Source organism: Arachis hypogaea, chromosome 11, assembly GCF_003086295.3.
Source record: "Arachis hypogaea cultivar Tifrunner chromosome 11, arahy.Tifrunner.gnm2.J5K5, whole genome shotgun sequence".
NCBI classification, from domain to species: Eukaryota; Viridiplantae; Streptophyta; class Magnoliopsida; order Fabales; family Fabaceae; genus Arachis; species Arachis hypogaea.
Genome location: NC_092046.1, coordinates 39757041 through 39770822, shown reverse-complemented (window position 1 = coordinate 39770822; position 13782 = coordinate 39757041). Strand labels below are relative to the sequence as shown.

General features: G+C 38.1%; 1 non-coding gene across 1 annotated transcript; it reads right to left on the bottom strand.

Annotated features, from left to right (window-relative positions):
• Positions 1 to 9852: 9852 nt before the first annotated feature.
• LOC112724388 (small nucleolar RNA R71) lies at positions 9853 to 9960 on the bottom strand. The gene has a single exon (XR_003163553.1). It is a non-coding gene; the product is annotated as a small nucleolar RNA R71 (small nucleolar RNA).
• Between the last annotated feature and the right edge of the window lie 3822 nt (positions 9961 to 13782).

The window sequence follows — 13782 nt, the reverse complement described above, 5'->3', positions numbered from 1 at the left end:
ATTCTTGCAAGTTACTTCATTTTGATGAATTGAATCAATTCTTTAGATTTTTGCTTGCATTGAATTAATTCTTTGCTTGGCCATAATTGTCTATATACTTGCTTGAAAATTTGATTACTTGTCTTCACCAAATCAATAGGAAACTATAGTATATATATATATATATAGATAGATAGATATATAGTATATACATACTTGCATGCATATAGATAGTTGCATTTAATAAGTTGATTACCCCTCTTGATTATTTTCTTTGTTGGTTTAGCATGAGGACATGCTATTGTTAAGTGTGGGGGAAATGATAAGTCCATATTTGATGGCATATTTTGACTCAATTTGGATAGATTCTAGCACATGAACTCACACTTAAGCACCAAAATAGCATACTTTTGTGCTTTGTCCCTAATTTGATCCTAAATGTGAAAACATGCAATTTTGTGCTTGAAATGAGCAATTTAATTCCACTCTTATTCCATTTGATGCCATGACATTTTTGTTGAGTGATTTCAGGTCAATTAGGCAAGAATGGATAGGTAAAAGTGGAAGAAGGCATGTACAAGGGAGAAAACACGAAGAAAACAAGGAAAAGCACACTCATCAAAGTGTGCGTGCGCACAGCCCTGTGTGCGTGTGCACAAACGAGAATTTTCATGTGTGCGTACGCACGTACCTGTGCGTACGCACAGGTCAATTTTCAGCCGAGTGTGCGGACGCACACATCTGTGCGTCTGCACAGGTCCCTGCACATGATTTCATTAATGAGACACGTGCTACATGGATTTTGGGGGCTTTTGGCCCATTTTGGAAGGCTGAATTGCTGAATTGAAGTGCTATATAAGGGGAGAATCAACACATATGGAAAGACAAGCTTTCATTAGGGTAGATTAAGTAGAAAATGCATTAGGAGTAGGAGTAGGAGTAGAGTAGAAAATGCTCTCTTAGGGTTTAATTTCCATCTTCATGTAGCATTTTATAGCAAGCTTAATTTTGGATTTTGATCATCTTTAATTGTAAGTACTCTTTAACTCCTCTTTAATTACATTGTCTTTATTTTCATTTTCTTTGGTTCAAGCACTTTGTTTATGATTGCAATTTTGAGTTCTTGAAGCTTTGATTGATGAATTTTATGTTTCATACTTTCTTTATGTTTGATTGCTTGTTTATGTTTGGTTTTGTTGATAGTTGGTTATAGTTTGTTATTTTTCCTTGTAATTTTCCATGTTTTACTTTTATACACACAAGGTGTTTGTGAAAATTCTAATTAGAATTTGCGTAGATTTTCCCACATTGGCTTGTGGTTTGAGTTCCTAGGATACTAGAGTCATAATGTCTGACATTTAGTGGTAATTCTTGGGTAGTTAGTTCACTCTTGTTTCCATTGACGCTAGATTTTTATCAACTAGTTTGGTAAGTTAGCTAGGACTTATGGATTAAGGTCAATTATGCTTGCTTGACTTACTCCTCGATGGTTGGGGTTGACTAGGCGAGATTGACTCATCATATTTACCATAGTTGTGGTTATGGCAATGATAGGATTCCTTGGATACTCATTCCCAAGTCAAGGCCCTTTTATTGCATTTATAGCATTTTCATACGTGGGTGGGCTTGTGCGAAAGGCACAACCCCAGCTCAAAAGTCACACAACTCTCTGGATTTTGTATGGAGGTGGAAATTTTGGATCTGCGTGGATGGTGGAAAAGCTTGTGGTCACACGTACGCATGGGTTGGTGCTCTATTTTTCAAAATTTTTCCAAGTTCTTACACCAAACCAAGCATTCCAAACCTCCAAACAACTACTAAAACACCCTAAAACCTTATTTAACATCCTAGACTACTAACTAAACTCAACAAACCAATCAAAACATGAAATTAAACTATTTTTTCCCATATTTACAAAAGAGAAAAACGAAAGATGTTACCATGGTGGGGTATCTCCCACCTAGCACTTTTATTTATTGTTCTTAAGTTGGACTTATGGGGAGCTCTGTATCAAGGTGGCTTGTGCTTGAATCCATCCTTGAACATCCACCAATGCTTAGAATTCGAATAAACTCCATTCTTCAAAAGTAATGCCTCCAAGCCTTGATGGAGTTCCGCACAAGCTAAGGGCTCCCAAAATTAATCCTCATGTATTCCCGGATCCCAAACCTTATTTCAACATCCGTCTTCAAATTGATCATCATTAGTCCATCCGGGTGCCATAATCTTGGAATTCTCACTCAAGCGACCAAACTTCATCCTAGACCCAAGCAATCTAGTTCTACACTAATCCTTGCTTTTAAGCCTTGAACATGTAACCATCATGAACTTTGATTTACAATGCCAACCACTAACCATCTCCCTTTTGCTCTTAAAACCACAAAGAGCTCTAAGTTACCCATCTGTCTCAAGCAAACCATATTCAAGTGGAATCATAAAGCTTAGGGATAAGAGATTTACCTACTTGAATGAAAGAATGGATGGTGATGGCTTGGGGAGAGGTATTTCCAATGACCTTACAAGCTCTACTCCCTTGTGCTCTTCCTTGACAACTTCCACCTCTAGGTGTGCTTCTTCAATTTCAACCTCTTCCTCTTGGTAGCTTTCTTCCAATTCAATATTTTCTTCATTGCTTACCAAGGGCATAGGAGGTTGTGCCTCTTCTTCTTTAATTTCTATTTCAAGTCCCATGGGAGTGGATTCAAGTGTAGATAGGAATTTATCAATGATTGAATCCAACTCTTGATCAACCTCTTTAAAGTCTCCATATATGATTTGCTTCGGAGGTTGTACACCCTCCTCAACATCAAATTCAAGCTTCTTGGAGGGAGGTTCCATGATTCTACATTCCCATGGACTTTTAACATCTCCTAAATTTTCAACCACTTCTTCCTTTTCAACAACAATCATAGCTTCCTCCAATTACTCCAACACAAAATTTCACTCCTTATTCTACACCGGAGTTTCAAATCTCTCCTTCATGCTACACTCTTCTATTGATTCTCTATAATTGGCAATGGAAGTGCCTTGAGTGCATGAGTATCGGGAGGCTAAGGTATTTACTACCTTGATCAAGGAGGCCGTGGATTCTAGTACATCCCTCTTCATCTCATCTTGCCTTTGAAGGAATAAAGTGAGAGAATCATCCATTGGGGCTTAGGGTGGATAGGAGGGTTCACTATTCGGGAGGAAGGGTTTATGATAAGAAGGTGGTTCTTCTTGGTTGAAATATGGAGGTCGTGTATATTGAGGTGGTTCTTGGGAGTAAACGGGTTGGAATGTGGGTGGTTCTATGGGTTTTCTCTCATAATAGTCACAAGGATGAGGTAAGGGTGATTGGTTATATGATAGATGAGGGTCATAGGAAGGTATTAGGTAGAAAGGGGCTTGTGAGTATGGTTGACGGCTATGTTGAGGATGAGGTTCATAGGCATATGGTGGTGGTTGTTGACAACCACAATAAGGATCACCACATCCATTGGATTGATATGCATTAGGCATTGGATTATCCTATAAGAAACCGGAGGAGGTTGTTACCAAGAAGGTTGTCCATAGGCTTGAGGCTCCTCCCACCTTTGATTATCCCATCCTTGATGCATATTCTCATTGAAATTCCCATTTCCTACAACATAATTGTAACCAAACTCATAGCCAAAAGGGTGAGAATTCATAGTGAAATGACAAAAACAAAAACTACGAGAGATAAAGGAAATAACTACTAAATCAAAACTAGCAAAGCAAAAAAAGAGCAAACTATTCACAATATTAACATATGTACAATAACCAATAACAAGGCACAGATTTGCAATTCTCCGGCAACGGCGCCATTTTGATGAAGAGGAATTTTGTCGGTATAGAAATTCAGAATAAAGTCTCGTTGCAAGTATAGTTCTAAACCAACAAACAATCTTCAATAAAAAATTATTTGTCACAAGTACAAACCCCAATAAAATATAACCGAAGTATTTAAACCTCGGGTCGTCTCTCAAGGAATATGCAGGAAAGTGTTCTTGCTATTGGTTATGGGACATGTATTTTTGGGGTTTTGGATAAAGGACAAGAAACATAAATGACAAGAAAGTAAATGAAACTCAAATGATAAAAAGGTCTTGGCAAGGGTTGATGGTTAAGGATCTTTATCCTTGTTACTAACCACAACATGATAATTTCAAGGATCAATCCCATTAAGTCATCCTTTAACTAGTGAAGGAAAGTCAAATGGGCTACATCAATCCTAATCCACAAGTCCTAGCCACCTCACTAATTAACTTAGTGGAAGCTAGAGTCAATGGACACCAATTATCAAGCACTTGGACATTAGCAACTCAATTTCACCTAAGTTACCATCCCAAGCCAAGAACACAAAGATCTACTCTAACATCCTTCCAAACATTTTATCAAACACTTAGAAGGCATAAAAGGAAAGTGATGACAAAAATTCACACCCCACTCAAAAATTGGTGAATTAGTTCTTTTGGCAAGCGCACCAAAATTATCGTCAAGTAATAACCCACAGTGGAGTGGGATCGTATCCACAGAGATTGGCAAATTCAAGCAGTTTTAATTAATTGATGAATTAGTCAAGCGGATCAATAAGATTGTGAGGTGCAGAATTGTAAATGACATAAATGTAAATGACTAGAATATAAAGAAAAGCAATAAAGTGCAGAAATAGAAATGGCAGAATGTAAAGTGCAGAATCATAAATGACTTGAATGTAAATGGGAATGGGGGATTGCTGAATGTAAAATTAAGCTGTAAAGAAATGGATAGATAAGAATGGGAAAATTCATTGAGATTGGGAAATGTTGTCTCTTTGGATCAAATCTAGCTTATATCCTCTTCAATCATGCAACTCATTGACCTTTTGGCAATCATGATTGATTGAGCCCCAATCCCTTGGTGACTCAATCTCTCAGATCTTGATCAATACCCAATTCCTTAGTTTAATTGCTCATGAAGAGAGATATGCTTGGTCCCTGATTATACCACACACCATCATAGGTCCAAGTAGAGGGAGGATTATATGTCACATATCCAAACACCAAAACCCAGATTATACTCAAGTGTGAGATAGGATTCCAAGCATGGTTTCATGTTTCCTTTGCCAAGGTTCCCATGAAACCCAATTGCATTCAATCTGTTTTCCAAGATAATTAAACACTAAGCATTAAGAACGAAATTCCTTCTAGCAAATCAAAGAGAAGATGAAGAGACGAAGAATTTCACTATTATCAATCCATCAAGTATAATAGAGCTCCCTCTCTCAATGAGAGGGAAGTTAGCTACTCATAACTCAAAAAGTACTCAAAAGTGAAGTATAAAAGTGGATCTAAAATTGACTGCTTAATCCCCTTCTTCAGTACTCCTTGGGGTATTTACACTACTCCTAGTAAAATAAAAGAATTACAAAAGTGAAAAAGGAAAATTACATTTTGGAGGGAAAAGAAGCCCAATAAGTGTGATCTCCCAGCTGGCGTGTGATTGGTGCTCTAGTGGCGTGTCACGTGCTCTTTGCTTTTAGCTTGGCGTGCCACGCCCAGCCCTTCAAGTGGCACGCTCGTCTCTTTAACAACCTTGGCGTGCCACGCCTTCGAGCTCAAGTGGCACGCCCTAGCCTTTTTCCTTTTCCCTTGTCATCTGGAAACTTGAACTAGCGTGGCATGCCCAGGGTCTGGCGTGCCACGCCCTTGCTCTATGCTTGGCTAAGCTTCTCTGGAAAGTTGAACTAGCGTGGCACGCCCAGGGTCTGGCGTGCCTGATGAGCGGATAATTTATACGCTTTTTGGCATTATTTTTAGTATGTTTTTAGTAGGATCTAGTTAACTTTAGGGATGTTTTTATTAGTTTTTATGTTAAATTCATATTTCTGGACTTTACTATGAGTTTGTGTGTTTTTCTGTGATTTCAGGTATTTTCTGGCTGAAATTGAGGGACTTGAACAAAAATCAGATTCAGAGGTTGAAGAAGGACTGCTGATGCTATTGGATTCTGACCTCCCTGCACTCAAAATGGATTTTCTGGAACTAAAGAACTCAAAATGGCGCGCTTCCAATTGCGTTGGAAAGTAGACATCCATGGCTTTCCAACAATATATAATAGTCCATACTTTGGTGGAGTTTAAACGACGCAAAAGGGCGTTGAACGCCAATTCTATGCTGCAGTCTGGAGTTAAACGCCAGAAACACGTCACGAACCAGAGTTGAACGCCAAAAACACGTTACAACTTGGCGTTCAACTCCAAAAGAAGCCTCTGCACGTGTAAACTTCAAGCTCAGCCCAAGCACACACCAAGTGGGCCCCGGAAGTGGATTTATGCATCAATTACTTACTTCTGTAAACCCTAATAACTAGTTTATTATAAATAGGACTTTTTACTATTGTATTGACATCCGGGAGTTACATCTTCGGATCATCTTTGATCAGTTTTATGCTATCTTAGACTTTCATGGGGGCTGGCCATTCGGCCATGCCTGGACCATTATCACTTATGTATTTTCAACGGTAGAGTTTCTACACTCCATAGATTAAGGTGTGGAGCTCTGTTGTTCCTCATGATTTAATGCAAAGTACTAATGTTTTCTATTCAATTCAACTTATTCCGCTTCTAAGATATCCATTCGCACCCAAGAACGTGATGAATGTGATGATTATGTGACGCTCATCATCATTCTCACTTATGAATGCGTGCCTGACAAACACTTCCGTTCTACATGCAAACAAGCTAGAATGAATATCTCTTGGATATCTAATACAGGGGACCGAGTCCGAGTTATTAGTGTCTTCGTGGTATAAGTTAGAACCCATGGATGACCATTCTTGAGATCCAGAAAGTCTAAACCTTGTCTGTGGTATTCCGAGTAGGATCTGGGAAGGGATGGCTGTGACAAACTTCAAACTCGCGAGTGCTGGGCGTAGTGACAGACGCAAAAGGAGGGTAAATCCTATTCCAGTATGATCGAGAACCTCAGATGATTAGCCGTGCCGTGACAGAGCATTTGGACCTTTTTCATAGAGAGGATGGGATGTAGCCATTAACAACGGTGATGCCCTATATAAAGCTTGCCATGGAAAGGAGTAAGACTGATTGGATGAAGGCAGCGGGAAAGCAGAGATTCAGAGGAACGAAAGCATCTCTATACGCTTATCTGAAATTCTCACCAATAATTTACATAAGTATTTTTATCTTTATTTTCTGTTTATTTATTATTATTATTCGAAAATACTATAACCATTTGATATCCGCCTGACTGAGATTTACAAGGTGACCATAGCTTGCTTCATACCAACAATCTCCGTGGGATCGACCCTTACTCACGTAAGGTTTTATTACTTGGACGACCCAGTGCACTTGCTGGTTAGTTGTGCGAAGTTGTCAAGTTATGTTTGGACCATGGTATTGTGCACCAGTTTGTTGGAGCCATTGCCAGGGAGAGAACGAACAACAAATTTTACAACCTTTGAGTAACAATTTTGCATACCAAGTTTTTGGCGCCGTTGCCGGGGATTGTTCGAGTTTGGACAACTGACGGTTCATCGTGTTGCTCAGATTGGGTAATTTTCTTCTTATTTTATTTTCAAAAAGTTTTCAAAAATTTTTCAAAAATATTTTCTTCTTTTTCCAATTAATATTCAAAAAAAAAATATTTTCAAAAAAAAATAAAATATATTTTTTTTCAGAATTTTTAAGAATGAATTCTAGTGTTTCATGAAGCATGTTGAAGCCTGGCTGGCTAGTAAGCCATGTCTAACCCTTGGATTGGAGCTTTAGGCTAACATTGAAAGATTCCTGGGATTCATTTTAAAAATTTTGAAATCCTTATTTTCTTTTTCAAATAATTTTCAAAAAAAATCCAAAAAAAATTATAAAATCATGAAAATAAAAAATATTTTGTGTTTCTTGTTTGAGTCTTGAGTCAATTTTAAGTTTGGTGTCAATTGTATTTTTTCTAAAAATTTTATGCATTTTTCAAAAATTCATGCATTCATAGTGTTCTTCATGATCTTCAAGTTGTTCTTGGCCAGTCTTCTTGTTTGATCTTCATATTTTCTTGTTTTGTGTCTTTTCTTGTTTTTCATATGAATTCTTGCATTCATAGTGTCTATACATGAAATATTTCTAGGTTTGGTGTCTTGCATGTTTTCTTTTCTTGAAAATTTTTCAAAAATAAGTTCTTGATGTTCATCTTGACATTCAAAGTGTTCTTGGTGTTCATCTTGACATTCATAGTGTTCTCGCATGCATTCATTGTTTTGATCTAAAATTCTCATGCATTGAGTCTTTTTTATGTTTTTCTCTTTCATCATTAAAAATTCAAAAATAAAAAAAATATATCTTTCTTTTTTTCTCTCATAAATTTTGAAAATTTGGATTGATTTTTTTTAAAAATTTTTAAAATCTAGTTGTTTCTTATGAGTCAAATTAAATTTTCAATTTAAAAATCTTATATTTTTCAAAATCTTTTTCAAAAATCAAATCTTTTTCATTTTTCTTATTTATTTTCGAAAAATTTAAAAATATTTTTCAAAAATATTTTTCTTAATTTTATCTCATAATTTTCGAAAATATTATCAACAATTAATGTTTTGATTCAAAAAGTTTAAGTTTGTTACTTACTTGTTAAGAAAGATTCAAACTTTAAGTTCTAGAATCATATCTTGTGATTTCTTGTGAATCAAGTCATTAATTGTGATTTTAAAAATCAAATCTTTTTCAAAACTAATTTCAATTATATCTTTTCAAAAATATCTTTTTATCTTATCTTTTTCAAAATTATATCTTTTTAATCATATCTTTTTAAAACATATCTTTTTCAAAAATTTGATTTTAAAATATCTTTTCTAACTTCTTATCTTCTTATCTTTTCAAAATTTCAAATTTGTTTCAACTAACTAATTAACTTTTTGTTTGTTTCTTATCTCTTTCAAAACTACCTAACTAACTTCCCCTCTCTAATTTTCGAAAATATCTCCCTCTTTTTCAAAAATTCTTTTTAATTAATTAATTGTTTTCAATTTTTAATTTTAATTTTATTTCATTCCTAATTTTCGAAAATTACTAACCTTTTTCAAAAACTATTTTCGAAATTTAACTTTAAATTTTAATTTTTAATTTTCGAAAATCCTCTCTCCCATCTCCTTCTATTCATTTGTTTATTTACTAACACTTCTCTACATCTCACATCTCTGATCTCTGTTATCCTCACCCTTGTGCTTGGATTCTCCTCCCTTCTCTTTCTTTACATTACATTCTTTTTTTCTTCTACTCACAACAAGGGAACCTCTATACTGTAGTAAAAAGGATCCCTATTATTATTTTTCTGTGCCCTTCTCTTTCATATGAGCAGGAGCAAGGACAAAAACATTCTTGTTGAAGCAGACCCTGAACCTGAAAGGACTCTGAAGAGGAAACTAAGAGAAGCTAAAATACAACAATCCAGAGACAACCTTACAGGAATTTTCGAACAGGAAGAAGAGATGGCAGCCGAAAATAATAATAATGCAAGGAGGATGCTTGGTGACTTTACTGCACCTAATTCCAATTTACATGGAAGAAGCATCTCCATCCCTACCATTGGAGCAAACAATTTTGAGCTTAAGCCTCAACTAGTTTCTCTGATGCAACAAAACTGCAAGTTTCATGGACTTCCATCTGAAGATCCCTTTCAGTTCTTAACTGAATTCTTGCAGATCTGTGATACTGTTAAGACTAATGGAGTAGATCCTGAAGTCTACAGGCTCATGCTTTTCCCTTTTGCTGTGAGAGACAGAGCTAGAATATGGTTGGATTCTCAACCTAAAGATAGCTTGAACTCTTGGGATAAGCTGGTCAAGGCTTTCTTAGCCAAGTTCTTTCCTCCTCAAAAGCTGAGTAAGCTTCGAGTGGATGTTCAAACCTTCAGACAGAAAGAAGGTGAATCCCTCTATGAAGCTTGGGAGAGATACAAAGAAATGACCAAAAAGTGTCCTTCTGACATGCTTTCAGAATGGACCATCCTGGATATATTCTATGATGGTCTGTCTGAATTAGCTAAGATATCATTGGATACTTCTGCAGGTGGATCCATTCACCTAAAGAAAACGCCTGCAGAAGCTCAAGAACTCATTGACATGGTTGCTAACAACCAGTTTATGTACACTTCTGAGAGGAATCCTGTGAGTAATGGGACGCCTCAGAAGAAGGGAGTTCTTGAAATTGATACTCTTAATGCCATATTGGCTCAGAATAAAATATTGACTCAGCAAGTCAATATGATTTCTCAGAGTCTGAATGGAATGCAAGCTGCATCCAATAGTACTCAAGAGGCATCTTCTGAAGAAGAAGCTTATGATCCTGAGAACCCTGCAATAGCAGAGGTAAATTATATGGGTGAACCATATGGGAACACCTATAACCCCTCATGGAGAAATCACCCAAATTTCTCATGGAAGGATTAACAAAAGCCTCAACAAGGCTTTAATAATGGTGGAAGAAACATGTTTAGCAATAGTAAGCCTTTTCCATCATCCACTCAGCAACAGATAGAGAACTCTGAACAAAATACCTCTAATTTAGCAAACTTAGTCTCTGATCTATCTAAGACCACTCTGAGTTTTATGAAGGAAACAAGGTCCTCCATTAGAAATTTGGAGGCACAAGTGGGCCAGCTGAGTAAGAAGATCACTGAAACTCCTCCTAGTGCTCTCCCAAGTAATACAGAAGAAAACCCAAAAGGAGAGTGCAAGGCCATTGAATTGACTATCATGGCCGAACCCACAAGAGAGGAGGAGGACGTGAATCCCAGTGAGGAAGACCTCCTGGGACATCCAGTGATCAATAAGGAGTTTCCCTCTGAGGAACCAAAGGAATCTGAGACTAATCTAGAGACCATAGAGATTACATTGAACCTCCTTATGCCATTCATGAACTCTGATGAGTATTCCTCTTCTGAAGAGAATGAGGATGTTACTAAAGAGCAAGTCGCCAAGTTCCTTGGTGAAATCATGAAGCTGAATGCCAATCTATTTGGTAATGAGACTTGGGGAGATGAACCTCCCATGTTCACCAATGAACTAAATGCATTGGATCAACTGAGATTGCCTCAGAAGAAACAGGATCCTGGAAAGTTCCTAATACCTTGCACCATAGGCACCATGACCTTTGAAAAGGCTCTATGTGACCTTGGATCAGGAATAAACCTCATGCCACTCTCTGTAATGGAGAAACTTGGAATCTCTGAGGTGCAAGCTGCTAAAATCTCATTAGAGATGGCAGACAATTCCAGAAAATAGGCTTATGGACAAGTAGATGACATGTTAGTAAAGGTTGAAGGCCTTTACATCCCTGCTGATTTCATAATCCTAGACACTGGAAAGGATGAGGATTAATCCATCATCCTTGGAAGACCCTTCCTAGCCACATCAAGAGCTGTGATTGATGTTGACAGAGGTGAACTAGTCCTTCAAATGAATAAGGACTCCCTTGTGTTTAAAACTCAAGGTCATCCTTCTGTAAACATGAAAAAGAGGCACAATAAGCTTCTCTCAAAACAGAGTCAACCAGAGCCCCCACAGTCAAACTCTAAGTTTGGTGTTGGGAGGCCACAACCAAACTCTAAGTTTGGTGTTGAACTCCCATATCCAAACTCTAAGTTTGGTGTTGGGGAGTCTCAACAATGCTTTGAACATCTGTGAAGCTCCATGAGAGCCCACTGTCAAGCTATTGACATTAAAGAAGCGCTTGTTGGGAGGCAACCCAATTTTTATTTATCTAATTTTATTTTTATTTTATGGTTCTTTCATGTTTTATTAGGTTCATGATCATGTGGAGTCACAAAATAAATCAAAAAAATTAAAAACAGAATCAAAAACAGCAGAAGAAAAATCACACCCTGGAGGAAGGACTTATTGGCGTTTAAACGCCAGTAAGGAGCATCTGGCTGGCGTTCAATGCTAGAATAGAGCATGGATCTGGCGTTGAACACCCAAAACAAGCAGCATCCTGGCGTTCAGACGCCAGGAATGCACACTGAGGAAAGCTGGCGCTGAACACCAGAAACAAGCATAGAACTGGCGTTCAACACCAGAAACATGCTGCATCTGGGCGCTGAACGCCCAGAGCAAGCACCAATTCGGCGTTTAAATGCCAGAATTGCATGCAAAGGCATTTTACATGCCTAATTGGTGCAGGGATGCAAATTTTTGACACATCAGGATCTGTGGACCCCACAGGATCAACTCAGTATCTGTGGATCCCACAGGATCCCCACCTACCACCACTCACACTCTTTCCTCTTCTCAATGTTCATCCTCTCTTCCCAATAAACACCTTTCCGCAAAACCCTTCACTAATCACATCAAGCTCTCTTCCCTACTACCCCTTCACCACTCACATCCATCCACTCTTCCCCATAAACCTACCTCATAAACTCCACCTACCTTCAAAATTCAAAATCACTTTCCCACCCAAACCCTCCCCATATGGCCGAACCTTAACCCCCCCTCCCTTCCCTATATAAAGCCCTCCATTCTTCTTCAATTTCACACAACACAACCCTCTCCTTCCCTTCTTGGCCGAAACACATCTCTCTCTCCCTCTTATCCATTTCTTCTTCTTCTTTATCTATTCTTTCTTTTCTTGCTCGAGGGCGAGCAATATTCTAATTTTGGTGTGGTAAAAGCATAGCTTTTTGTTTTTCCATTACCATTAATGGCACCTAAGACCGGAGAATCCTCTAGAAAAGGGAAAGGGAAGACAAAAGCTTCCACCTCCGAGTCATGGGAGATGGAAAGATTCATCTCCAAAGCTCATCAAGACCACTTCTATGATGTTGTGGCTAAGAAGAAGGTGATCCCCGAGGTCCCTTTCAAACCCAAGAGAAATGAGTATCCGGAAATCCAACATGAAATCCAAAGAAGAGGTTGGAAAGTTCTAACAAAACCCATCCAACAAGTCAGAATTCTAATGGTTCAAGAGTTCTATGCTAATGCATGGATCACTAGGAACCATGATCAAAGTAAGAACCCGAATCCAAAGAATTATATTACAATGGTTCAGGGGAAATACTTAGATTTTAGTCCGGAGAATGTGAGGTTGGCGTTTAACTTGCCTATGATGCAAGGAGATGCACGCCCCTACACTAGAAGGGTCAACTTTGATCAAAGGTTGGACCAAGTCCTCATGGACATATGTGTGGAAGGAGCTCAATGGAAGATTGACTCAAAAGGCAAACCGGTTCAACTTAGAAGACTGGACCTCAAGCCTGTGGCTAGAGGATGGTTGGAGTTCATCCAACGCTCCATCATTCCCACTAGCAACCGATCTGAAGTTACTGTGGATCGAGCCATCATGATTCATAGCATCATAATTGGAGAGGAAGTAGAAGTTCATGAAGTCATCTCCCTTGAACTCTACAAAATAGCCGAAAAGCCCTCCCCCTTGGCAAGGCTAGCTTTCCCTCATCTTATTTGCCATCTATGTTACTCAGCTGGAGCTTCCATAGAAGGAGACATTCCCATTGAGGAAGAGAAGCCCATCACTAAGAAAATGATGGAGCAAACAAGAGAGCCCACTCATGGAGCTCAAGAAACACGTGAGGAAGCTCATCATCAAGAAATCCCTGAGATACCTCAAGGGATGCACTTTCCTCCACAGAATTTTTGGGAGCAAATTAACACCTCCCTAGGAGAACTAAGTTCCAACATGGGACAACTAAGGGTGGAACATCAAGAGCACTCCATCATACTCCATGAAATTAGAGAAGATCAAAGAGCAATGAGGGAGGAGCAACAAAGATAAGGAAGAGACATAGAAGAGCTCAAGGA